General features: G+C 39.5%; 1 non-coding gene across 1 annotated transcript; it reads left to right on the top strand.

The window, feature by feature from the left end:
• The first annotated feature begins 1,825 nt into the window (after positions 1-1,825).
• On the top strand, positions 1,826-1,929 carry LOC112764458 (small nucleolar RNA R71). The gene has a single exon (XR_003183206.1). It is a non-coding gene; the product is annotated as a small nucleolar RNA R71 (small nucleolar RNA).
• Positions 1,930-11,890: the final 9,961 nt, after the last annotated feature.

Genomic DNA, 11,890 nt, shown 5'->3' with positions numbered 1-11,890 from the left:
ATCATGTACCTAATAAAACACAAAATAACAATAAAATAAAATAAAATAAAAATTAGATAAATAAAATTGGGTTGCCTCCCAACAAGCGCTTCTTTAATGTCAATAGCTTGACAGTGGCTCTCATGGAGCCACAGGGTGATCAGGTCAATTTTAGTGTGTAGTCCCAACACCAAACTTAGAGTTTGGATATGGGGTCTGAACACCAAACTTAGAGTTTGATTGTGGTCTCACAACACCAAACTTAGAGTTTGACTGTGTGGGCTCTTCTTGACTCTGAACTGAGAGAAGCTCTTCATGCTTACTCTCTTTTGTCACAGAGGGATGGCCATGTGCTTTAAACACAAGGTAGTCCCCATTCAATTGAAGGACTAATTCACCTCTGTTGACGTCTATCACAGCTTCTGCTGTGGCTAGGAAAGGTCTTCCTAGGATGATGCATTCATCATCTTCCTTCCTAGTGTCTAGGATTATGAAATCAGCAGGGATGTAAAGGCCTTCAACCTTCACCAGCACGTCCTCTACTATTCCATAAGCTTGTCTCATTGACTTGTCTGCCAATTGTAATGAGAACAAGGTAGGTTGTACCTCAATGATCCCCAGCTTCTCCATTACAGAGAGTGGCATAAGATTTATCCCTGACCCCAGATCACATAGAGCTTTTTCAAAGCTCATGGTGCCAATGGTACAAGGTATTAAGAACTTGCCAGGATCTTATTTCTTTTGAGGTAGAGTTTTCTGAATCCAAGTATCTAGTTCACTAATGAGCAAGGGAAGTTCACTTTCCCAAGTCTCATTACCAAACAGCTTGGCATTCAGCTTCATGATAGCTCCTAAATATTGAGCAACTTGCTCTCCAGTCACATCTTCATCCTCTTCAGAGGAAGAATAGTCTTCAGAGCTCATGAATGGCAGAAGGAGATTTAATGGAATCTCTATGGTCTCTATATGAGCCTCAGATTCCTCTGGATCCTTGATAGGAAACTCCTTCTTGCTTGAAGGACGTCCCAGGAGGTCTTCCTCACTAGGATTTTCGTCCTTCTCCTCCCTTGTGCATTCGGCCATGTTGAGTATATCAATGGCCTTGCACTCTCCTTTTGGATTCTCTTCTGTGTTGCTTGGGAGAATACTGGGAGGAGTTTCAATGACTTTCTTACTCAGCTGGCCCACTTGTGCCTCCAAATTTCTGATGGAGGATCTTGTTTCATTCATGAAACTAAAAGTGGCCTTTGACAGATCAGAGACTATATTAACTAAATTAGAAGTATTTTGTTCAGAATTCTCTGTCTGTTGCTGAGAAGATGATGGATATGGCTTACTATTGCTCAGCCTATTGCGTCCACCATTGTTAAAGCCTTGTTGAGGCTTTTGTTGATCCTTCCAGGAGAAATTTGGATGATTTCTCCATGATGGGTTATAGGTGTTTCCATAAGGTTCACCCATGTAATTAACCTCTGCCATGGCAGGGTTCTCAGGATCATAAGCTTCTTCAGGAGCTACCTCTCTAGTACTGTTGGATGCATGTTGCAATCCATTCAGATTTTGAGAGATTATGTTGACCTGTTGAGTCAACATTTTGTTCTGAGCCAATATGGCATTCAGAGCATCAATTTCAAGAACTCCTTTCTTCTGAGGTATCCCATTATTCACGGAATTCCTCTCAGAGGTATACATGAATTGGTTGTTTGCAACCATGTCAATGAGTTCTTGAGCCTCTTCAGGCGTTTTCTTCAGGTGAATAGATCCACCTGCAGAATGGTCCAATGACATTTTCAAAAATTCAGAGAGACCATAATAGAATATATCTAATAGGGTCCATTCTGAAAACATGTCAGATGGACATCTTTTGGTCAACTGCTTATATCTTTCCCAGGCTTCATAGAGGGATTCACCATCTTTTTGTTTGAAGGTTTGAACATCCACTCTCAGCTTGCTCAGCTTTTGAGGAGGAAAGAATTTATCCAGAAAGGCAGTGACCAGCTTATCCCAGGAGTCCAGGCTATCCTTAGGTTGTGAATCCAAGCATGAGTCTGTAGACTTCAGGATCAACTCCATTCGTCTTTACAGTCTCACAGATCTGCAAGAACTCAGTTAAAAACTGATAAGGATCCTCAGATGGAAGTCCATAAAACTTGCAGTTTTGTTGCATTAATGCAACTAGTTGAGGCTTAAGCTCAAAGTTATTGGCTCCAATGGCAGGAATGGAGATGCTTCTTCCATCAAACTTGGATGTTGGCTTTGTGAAGTCACCAAGCATTCTCCTTGCATTATTATTATTATTATTTTCGGCTGCCATCTCCTTCTCTTGTTCGAAAATTTCTGAAAGGTTATTTCTGGATTGTTGTAATTTAGCTTCTCTTAATTTTCTCTTCAGAGTCCTTTCAGGTTCTGGATCAACTTCAACAAGAGTGCCCTTTTCCCTGTTCCTGCTCATATGAAAGAGAAGAAAACAAGAAAAGAAAAAGGAATCCTCTATGTCACAGTATAGAGATTCCCTTATGTTAGTAGAAGAAGAAAGGGGTATAAGAAAGAAGAAGGATGGATTCGGATTTTTGGATGAGGAGAGGTGAAGAGAAGTGTTAGTAATTAAATAATTAAATAGAATAAGAGAAGAGAAGAGAAATTTCGAAAATAATTTTTGAAAAAGAGGTTAGTAATTTTCGAAAATCAAAGACAAAATATAATGAAAATTAAAATTTAAAACAAAAAGAATTTTTGAAAAAGGGAGGGAGAATTTTCGAAAATTAGAGAGGGAAAAGTAGTTAGGTGGTTTTGAAAAAGATAAGAAACAAACAAAAAGTTAGTTAGTTGATTGAAAAAGATTTGAAATCACATTTTGAAAAAGATAAGAAGATAAGAAAAAGATAAGATATTTTGAAATCAAATTTTGAAAAAGATAAAATTTTTGAAAAAGATAAGATAAAAGATAAAAAGATATATTTGAAAAAGGATATTTTGAAAAAGATTTAATTTTAAAATTGACTTAACTAACAAGAAATTACAAGATAAGATTCTAGAACATAAAGATTGAACCTTTCTTAACAAGAAAGTAACGAACTTCAAATTTTTGAACCAATCACATTAATTGTTAGCTAATTTTCGAAAATTTGATATAAAGATAAGAAAAAGATTTTTGAAAATATTTTGAAAAATAATTTTGAAATTTTCGAAAATTATATAAAAAATGAAAAAGATATGATTTTTGAAAAAGATTTTGAAAAGATAAGATTTTTAAAATTGAAATTTTGACTTGACTTGTAAGAAACAACTAATTTTAAAAATTTTTGACCAAGTCAACCCAAAATTTCGAAAATTTGGAGGAAAATAAGGAAAAGATATTTTTTTTGATTTTTTGAATTTTTAATTATGAGAAAGAAAAACAACAAAAATACTCAATGCATGAAATTTTTAGATCAAAACAATGAATGCATGCAAGAATGCTATGAATGTCAAGATGAACACCAAGAACACTTTGAAGATCATGATGAACATCAAGAACATATTTTTGAAAAATTTTTGATGCAAAGAAAACATGCAAGACACCAAACTTAGAAATCTTTAATGCATGAAAAATATGAATGCAGGAATGCACATGAAAAACAACAAAAGACACAAAACAAGAAATCATCAAGATCAAACAAGAAGACTTGTCAAGAACAACTTGAAGATCATGAAGAACACTATGAATGCATGGGATTTTCGAAAAATGCAAGAAAATTTTTAAAGCATGCAATTGACACCAAACTTTAAAATTAACACAAGACTCAAACAAGAAACACAAAATATTTTTGATTTTTTATGATTTTCTAATTTTTTGTATTTTTATTAATTTTTTCGAAAAACATTTTTGGAAAAAAAACGAAAAATAAAAGAAAAATTTTTGAAAAAGATTTTTGAAAAGAAAATTACCTAATCTAAGCAACAAGATGAACCGTCAGTTGTCCATACTCGAACAATCCCCGGCAACGGCGCCAAAAACTTGGTGGACGAAATTGTGATCAATGTTCTAACTATTTTGTATGAAATCATTATTATGGCACTGGTTGAATTCACAACTCCGTTCAACTAACCAGCAAGTGTACTGGGTCGTCCAAGTAATAAACCTTACGTGAGTAAGGGTCGATCCCACAGAGATTGTTGGTATGAAGCAAGCTATGGTCATCTTGTAAATCTCAGTTAGGCAGATTAAATTGGTTTATGGGTTTTGAAAATAGAAATAAGAAAATAAATAATAAAAGGGATAGAATACTCATGCAGATTCATTGGTGGGAATTTCAGATAAGCGAATGGAGATACTGTATGGCTCAAGGACGCCTGCTCTCCTACTGCTTCAACTCAATCCTTCTTACTCCTTTCCATGGCAAGCTGTGTATAGGGGTTCACCATCAGTGGTGGCTACTTTCAATCCTCTCGGGAAAATGATCCTATGCGGCTGTCACTCGCACGGCTAATCATCTGGAGGCATCACCCATGGTTGATGGCTACATCCCATCCTCGCAGTGAAAACTACGCTCACGCACTCTGTCACAGCACGGCTAATCACTGGTTGGTTCCTGCGCCTACTGGAATAGAATCCCTTGATTCTTTTGCGTCTGTCACTAATGGCCAGTGATGAGCGGATAATTTGTATGCTTTTTGGCATTGTTTTTAGTATGTTTTTAGTATAATCTAGTTAGTTTTTAGTATATTTTTATTAGTTTTTAGTTAAAATTCACTTTTCTGGACTTTACTATGAGTTTGTGTGTTTTTCTGTGATTTCAGGTATTTTCTGGCTGAAATTGAGGGTCCTGAGCAAAAATCTGATTCCGAGACCAAAAAGGACTGCAGATGCTGTTGGATTCTGACCTCCCTGCACTCGAGGCGGATTTTCTGGAGCTACAGAAGCCCAATTGGCGCGCTCTCAACGGCGTTGAAAAGTAGACATCCTGGGCTTTCCAGCAATATATGATAGTCCATACTTTGCCCAAGATTTGATGGCCCAAACTGGCGCTCAAAGTCTCCCTCAGAAATTCCAGCGTTAAACGCCGGAACTGGCATAAAACGTGGAGTTAAACGCCCAAACTGGCATGAGAACTGGCGTTTAACTCCAGAAAAGGTCTCTACACGAAATTCCTTCATTGCTCAGCCCAAGCACACACCAAGTGGGCCCGGAAGTGGATTTTTCTGTCATTTACTCATTTCTGTAAACCTTAGGACACTAGTTTACTATTTTATAGGATCTTTTGACATTGTATCAGTACGCTATGCAACCTTTTGATGACCTTATGACATTTTACACGTTTTCGTCCATAGCATGAGTCTCTAAACCCCATGGTTGGGGGTGAGGAGCTCTGCTGTGTCTTGATGGATTAATGCAATTACTACTGTTTCTCATTCAATCATGCTTGCCTCCATTCCAAGATAATACTTGTTCTTAATCCGGATGAATGTGATGATCCGTGACAATCATCATCATTCTCAACCATGAACGTGTGACTGACAACCACCTCCGTTCTACCTTAGATTAAGTAGTTATCTCTTGGGTTCTTTAATCGGAATCTTCGTGGTATAAGCTAGACTGATGGCGGCATTCAAGAGAATCCGGAAGGTCTAAACCTTGTCTGTGGTATTCTGAGTAGGATTCAATGATTGAATGACTGTGACGTGCTTCAATCTCCTGAAGGCGGGGCATTAGTGACAGACGCAAAAGAATCACTGGATTCTATTCCGGCCTGATTGAGAACCGACAGATGGAATGCCGTGCCGTGACAGGGCATTAGGAATCGTTCCAATGAGAGGATGGGAGGTAGCCATTGACAACGGTGAAACCCTACATACAGCTTGCCATGGAAGGAGACTTGCGTGACTGAAGAAGAAGACAGTAGGAAAGCAGAGATTCAGAAGATGGAGCATCTCCAAACCTCAACCTATTCTCCATTACTGCAAAACAAGTAACCATTTCATGTTCTTTTGCTTTTCACAATCAATCCTGATAATTTCTAATATCCTGACTAAGATTTACAAGATAACCATAGCTTGCTTCAAGCCGACAATCTCTGTGGGATCGACCCTTGCTCACGCAAGGTATTACTTGGACGACCCAGTACACTTGCTGGTTAGTTGTGCGGAGTTGCAAAAGTGTTATTGTAATTTCGTGCACCAAGTTTTTGGCGCCGTTGCCGGGGATTGTTGAGTTTGGACAACTGACGGCTTATCTTGTTGCTTAAATTAGGACTGTTTTATTTTTGTTGGTTTAGAGTCTTTTAGTTGAGTCTAGTTTCATATTCTAAGTTTGGTGTCAATTGCATGCTTTTATTTTTCTTTTAATTTTCGATTTTTACATGTTCTTAGTCCCATTTTGATTCATAAAAATTCTAAGTTTGGTGTCCTCTTTGTGTTTTTCCCTTAAAAATTTTCGAAAATTTTGTGTTTGATTTTCTAAAATTTTAAGTTTGGTGTCTTTTTGTGTTTTTCTCTTTCCTCTTTTTAAAAATCAAATCTTTTTCATAAAAATTTTTCAATCATATCTTTCTAATTGCTGTTTTCAAAATCTTTTTAATTAACTAATTGATTCAGTTTTCCATTTGCTTTGATTTTATTTTCTTTTTGATTTTCGAATTTTTACTTTAATTTTCCTTTGTTTTATTTTATTTTTTCGTTTATTCAAAAAAAAAAAACAAAATTTATCTCTTTGCAATCATTATCATTTCTCTTTTGTCCATCATGGACTTAAGTGGGATCAATCAGTCCAAAAGGACTCTGGGGTCATATGCTAACCCCATTACAGCTGCATATGGGAGTAGCATCTGTACACCTCCCATCAAAGCAAGCAGCTTTGAACTAAATCCTCAACTCATTATCATAGTGCAGCAAAATTGCCAGTATTCCGGTCTTCCACAGGAAGAACCTACTGAGTTTCTGGCACAATTTTTACAAATTGCTGACACAGTACATGATAAAGAGGTGGATCAGGATGTCTACAGACTATTACTGTTTCCATCTGCTGTGAAAGATCAAGCTAAGAGGTGGTTGAATAACCAACCTACAGCAAGCATAAAGACATGGAAACAGTTGTCAGACAAATTCCTGAATCATTTTTACCCTCCAAAGAGGATGACACAGCTAAGGCTGGACATCCAAGGCTTTAAACAAGAGGATAATGAATCCCTTTATAATGCCTGGGAGAGGTATAGAGGTATGTTAAGAAAATGTCCCTCTGAAATATTTTCAGAGTGGGTACAGTTAGACATTTTCTACTATGGGCTTACAGAAAAAGCTCAGATGTCTTTAGACCACTCAGCTGGTGGATCTATACACATGAGGAAAACAATTGAAGAAGCTCAAGAGCTTATAGACACTGTTGCTAGAAACCAATATTTGTACTCTAGCAATGAGTTCTCTCCAAAAGAGGAAGTCATGACAGTAGCCACTGACCCTAGTCCTCAAGAACAGATAATTGAGCTTAATCAACAATTGCTCCTGATAACAGAACAGTTAGCAGATTTTAAAGAGATGCTCAATGAAACTAAAGTTGCTAACAAGAGCATAGAACTGCAGTTAAATCAAGCAAAACAGCAAATATCTAAACAGATAACAGAGGAATGTCAAGCAGTTCAATTGAGGAGTGGGAAGACCCTGAGTAACACTGCTCAAAAGAGTAAAAAGTCAAACAAGGAACAATTGACAGAGGACAACCACACCACTGTTCAAAATCCCTCTGAGGACAGTAAGAGCCCAGAGAGGAATGCTATTGGCGTTCAAACGCCAGAAAGGGAAGGAAAGCTAGCGTTAAACGCCCATTCCTTGCCCAGTTCTGGCGTTCAAACGCCAGAAAAGGGAGAGAAGTTGGCGTTTAACGCCCAAACTTCACCCATTCCTGGCGTTCAGACGCCTGAGGAGAAGCAGACACCTGAGAGTGCTAACAGTAATCCCTCTAACAAGGCTTCTTCAACCACTTCTGTAAGGAATAAACCTGCAGCATCTAAGGTTGAAGAATATAAAGCCAAGATGCCTTATCCTCAAAAACTCTGCCAAGCGGAACAGGATAAGCAATTTGCCCGCTTTGCAGACTATCTAAGGACTCTTGAAATAAAGATTCCGTTTGCAGAGGCACTTGAGCAAATACCTTCTTATGCTAAGTTCATGAAAGAGATCTTAAGTCATAAGAAGGATTGGAGAGAAACTGAAAAAGTGTTTCTCACTGAAGAATGCAGTGCAGTCATATTAAAGAGCTTACCAGAAAAGCTTCAAGATCCAGGAAGCTTTATGATACCATGCACATTAGAAGGTGCTTGCACTAAGACAGCCCTATGTGATCTTGGAGCAAGCATCAATCTAATACCTGCATCCACTATCAGAAAGCTTGGGTTGACTGGAGAAGTCAAACCAACCCGGATATGCCTCCAACTTGCTGATGGCTCTATTAAATACCCATCAGGCATAATTGAGGACATGATTATCAAGGTTGGGCCATTTGCCTTTCCAACTGACTTTGTGGTGCTGGAAATGGAGGAGCACAAGAGTGCAACTCTCATTCTAGGAAGACCCTTCCTAGCAACTGGACGAACTCTCATTGATGTACAAAAAGGGGAAGTAACCTTGAGGGTCAATGAGGATGAGTTCAAGTTGAATGCTGTAAAAGCTATGCAGCATCCAGACACACCAAATGACTGCATGGGCGCTGACATCATTGACTCTCTGGTAGAAGAGATCAATATGGCTGAGAGCCTAGAATCAGAGCTTGAGGACATCTTCAGAGATGCTCAACCCGATCAAGAGGAACTAGAGGAGGCAAAGGAATTTTCGAAAATTCCTCAGGAGGAGGATAAGCCTCCCAAGCCTGAACTCAAACCACTACCATCATCCCTGAAATATGCATTTCTGGGAGAGGGTGACACTTTTCCAGTGATTATAAGCTCTGCTTTAAATCCACAGGAAGAGGAAGCACTGATTCAAGTGCTAAGGACACACAAGACAGCTCTTGGGTGGTCCATAAGTGATCTTAAGGGCATTAGCCCAGCTAGATGCATGCACAAGATCCTGTTGGAGGATAATGCCAAACCAGTGGTCCAACCACAAAGGAGGCTAAATCCTGCCATGAAGGAGGTGGTGCAGAAAGAGGTCACTAAATTACTAGAGGCTGGGATTATTTATCCTATTTCTGATAGCCCCTGGGTGAGCCCTGTCCAAGTTGTTCCCAAAAAGGGAGGCATGACAGTGGTTCATAATGAAAAAAATGAACTGGTTCCTACAAGGACAGTCACAGGGTGGCGCATGTGTATTGATTACAGAAGGCTCAATACAGCCACCAGAAAGGATCATTTTCCTTTACCATTCATAGACCAAATGCTAGAAAGACTAGCTGGCCATGATTATTACTGCTTTTTGGATGGCTATTCAGGCTACAACCAAATTGCAGTAGACCCCCAGGACCAAGAGAAAACAGCATTCACCTGCCCTTCAGGCGTGTTTGCCTATAGGAGAATGCCTTTTGGTCTGTGCAATGCACCTGCAACCTTTCAGAGGTGCATGCTCTCTATCTTCTCAGATATGGTAGAGAAATTTCTGGAAGTCTTCATGGATGACTTTTCAGTATATGGAGACTCATTTAGCTCCTGTCTTAATCACCTAGCACTTGTCTTGAAAAGATGCCAAGAGACTAACCTGGTTTTAAACTGGGAGAAATGTCACTTTATGGTGACTGATGGAATTGTCCTTGGGCACAAAATTTCAAGCAAGGGAATAGAGGTGGATAAGGCAAAGGTAGAGGTAATTGAAAAATTACCACCACCTGCCAATGTTAAGGCAATCAGAAGCTTTCTGGGGCATGCAGGATTCTACAGAAGGTTTATAAAGGATTTTTCAAAAATTGCAAAACCTCTTAGTAACCTGTTAGCTGCTGACACACCATTTGTGTTTGACACACGGTGTCTGCAGGCATTTGAGACCCTGAAAGCTAAGCTGGTTACAGCACCAGTCATCTCTGCACCAGATTGGACATTGCCATTTGAACTAATGTGTGATGCCAGTGATCATGCCATTGGTGCAGTGTTGGGACAGAGGCATGACAAGCTTCTGCACGTCATTTACTATGCCAGCCGTGTTCTAAATGACGCACAGAAGAACTACACAACCACAGAAAAAGAGTTACTTGCAGTGGTCTATGCCATTGACAAGTTTAGATCCTATCTAGTGGGATCCAAAGTGGTTGTGTATACTGACCATGTTGCTCTTAAATATCTACTCACAAAGCAGGATTCAAAACCCAGGCTCATTAGATGGGTGTTGCTTCTGCAAGAGTTTGATATAGAAATAAGAGACAGAAAAGGGACAGAGAACCAAGTAGCAGATCATCTGTCCCGAATAGAACCAGTAGCTGGGGCGTCCCTCCCTTCTACTGAGATCTCAGAGACTTTCCCAGATGAGCAACTATTTGCCATTCAGGAAGCTCCGTGGTTTGCAGATATTGCAAATTTTAAAGCTGTGAGGTTCATACCCAAAGAGTACAGTTACATGCAGAGAAAGAAATTAATTTCAGATGCCAAGTACTACCTCTGGGATGAACCATATCTCTTTAAGAGATGTGCTGACGGAGTGATCCGCAGGTGTGTACCCAGAGAAGAAGCACAAAGGATCCTATGGCACTGCCATGGATCACAGTATGGAGGACATTTTGGAAGTGAGCGAACAGCCACTAAAGTCCTCCAATGTGGCTTCTACTGGCCTACTCTCTATAAAGATTCCCGAGAGTTTGTGCGTAACTGTGACAGTTGCCAAAGAGCTGGTAACCTGCCTCATGGATATGCCATGCCTCAACAAGGGATATTAGAGATAGAGTTGTTTGATGTATGGGGAATTGACTTCATGGGGCCATTCCCACCATCATACTCAAACACTTACATTCTGGTGGCAGTGGACTATGTATCTAAGTGGGTAGAAGCGATTGGTACACCCACCAATGATACTAAGACCGTACTGAAATTCCTCCAGAAAAACATTTTCAGCAGATTTGGCGTTCCCAGAGTGCTAATCAGTGATGGGGGCACTCATTTCTGCAATAAACAGCTACACCTTGCTATGGTTAGATATGGAATTAGCCACAAAGTGGCAACTCCGTATCATCCACAGACAAATGGGCAAGCTGAGGTCTCTAACAGAGAGCTAAAGAGAATCCTGGAACGGACTGTGATGGCCCGAAGAAAGGATTGGGCAAAGAGCTTGGATGATGCTCTGTGGACATACAGAATAGCATTCAAGACTCCTATAGGAACCTCTCCATACCAACTGGTGTATGGGAAGGCCTGCCATTTGCCTGTGGAACTGGAACATAAAGCCTACTGGGCAACCAGATTCCTAAACATGGATGCACAGTTAGCTGGTGAAAAAAGACTGCTCCAGCTAAATGAGCTAGAGGAGTTCAGACTCAATGCCTTTGAAAATGCAAAAATTTATAAGGAAAAGGAAAAGAAATGGCATGACAAGAAGTTGTCAACCAGAGTCTTTGAGCCAGGACAAAAAGTTCTGCTCTTCAACTCTAGGCTCAAACTGTTTCCAGGAAAACTCAAATCCCGTTGGAGGGGTCCGTATGTGATTACAGGAGTGTCACCATATGGATATGTTGAGCTTCAGGATATTGATTCTGACAAGAAGTTCATTGTTAATGGACAGAGAATCAAGCACTATCTTGAAGGAAATTTTGAGCAGGAATGCTCAAAACTGAGACTTGAGTGATTCTCAGTGAAAGTCCAGCTAAAGACAGTAAAGAAGCGCTTGCTGGGAGGCAACCCAGTCATTAGGAGGTTATATGATTAGTTCCTACAGAGGCAAATATCAAAAATGAAGGAATTCACAGAGTTACAGAAGGATTCAGCTCAAAAAGCAGAGAAAATGAGCTTACTGGCGAAAAAATGCCAGT

The sequence above is a fragment of the Arachis hypogaea genome, chromosome 2 (genome assembly GCF_003086295.3).
Source record: "Arachis hypogaea cultivar Tifrunner chromosome 2, arahy.Tifrunner.gnm2.J5K5, whole genome shotgun sequence".
In the NCBI taxonomy this organism is placed as follows: Eukaryota; Viridiplantae; Streptophyta; class Magnoliopsida; order Fabales; family Fabaceae; genus Arachis; species Arachis hypogaea.
This window is presented reverse-complemented; position numbering and strand designations above follow the sequence as displayed.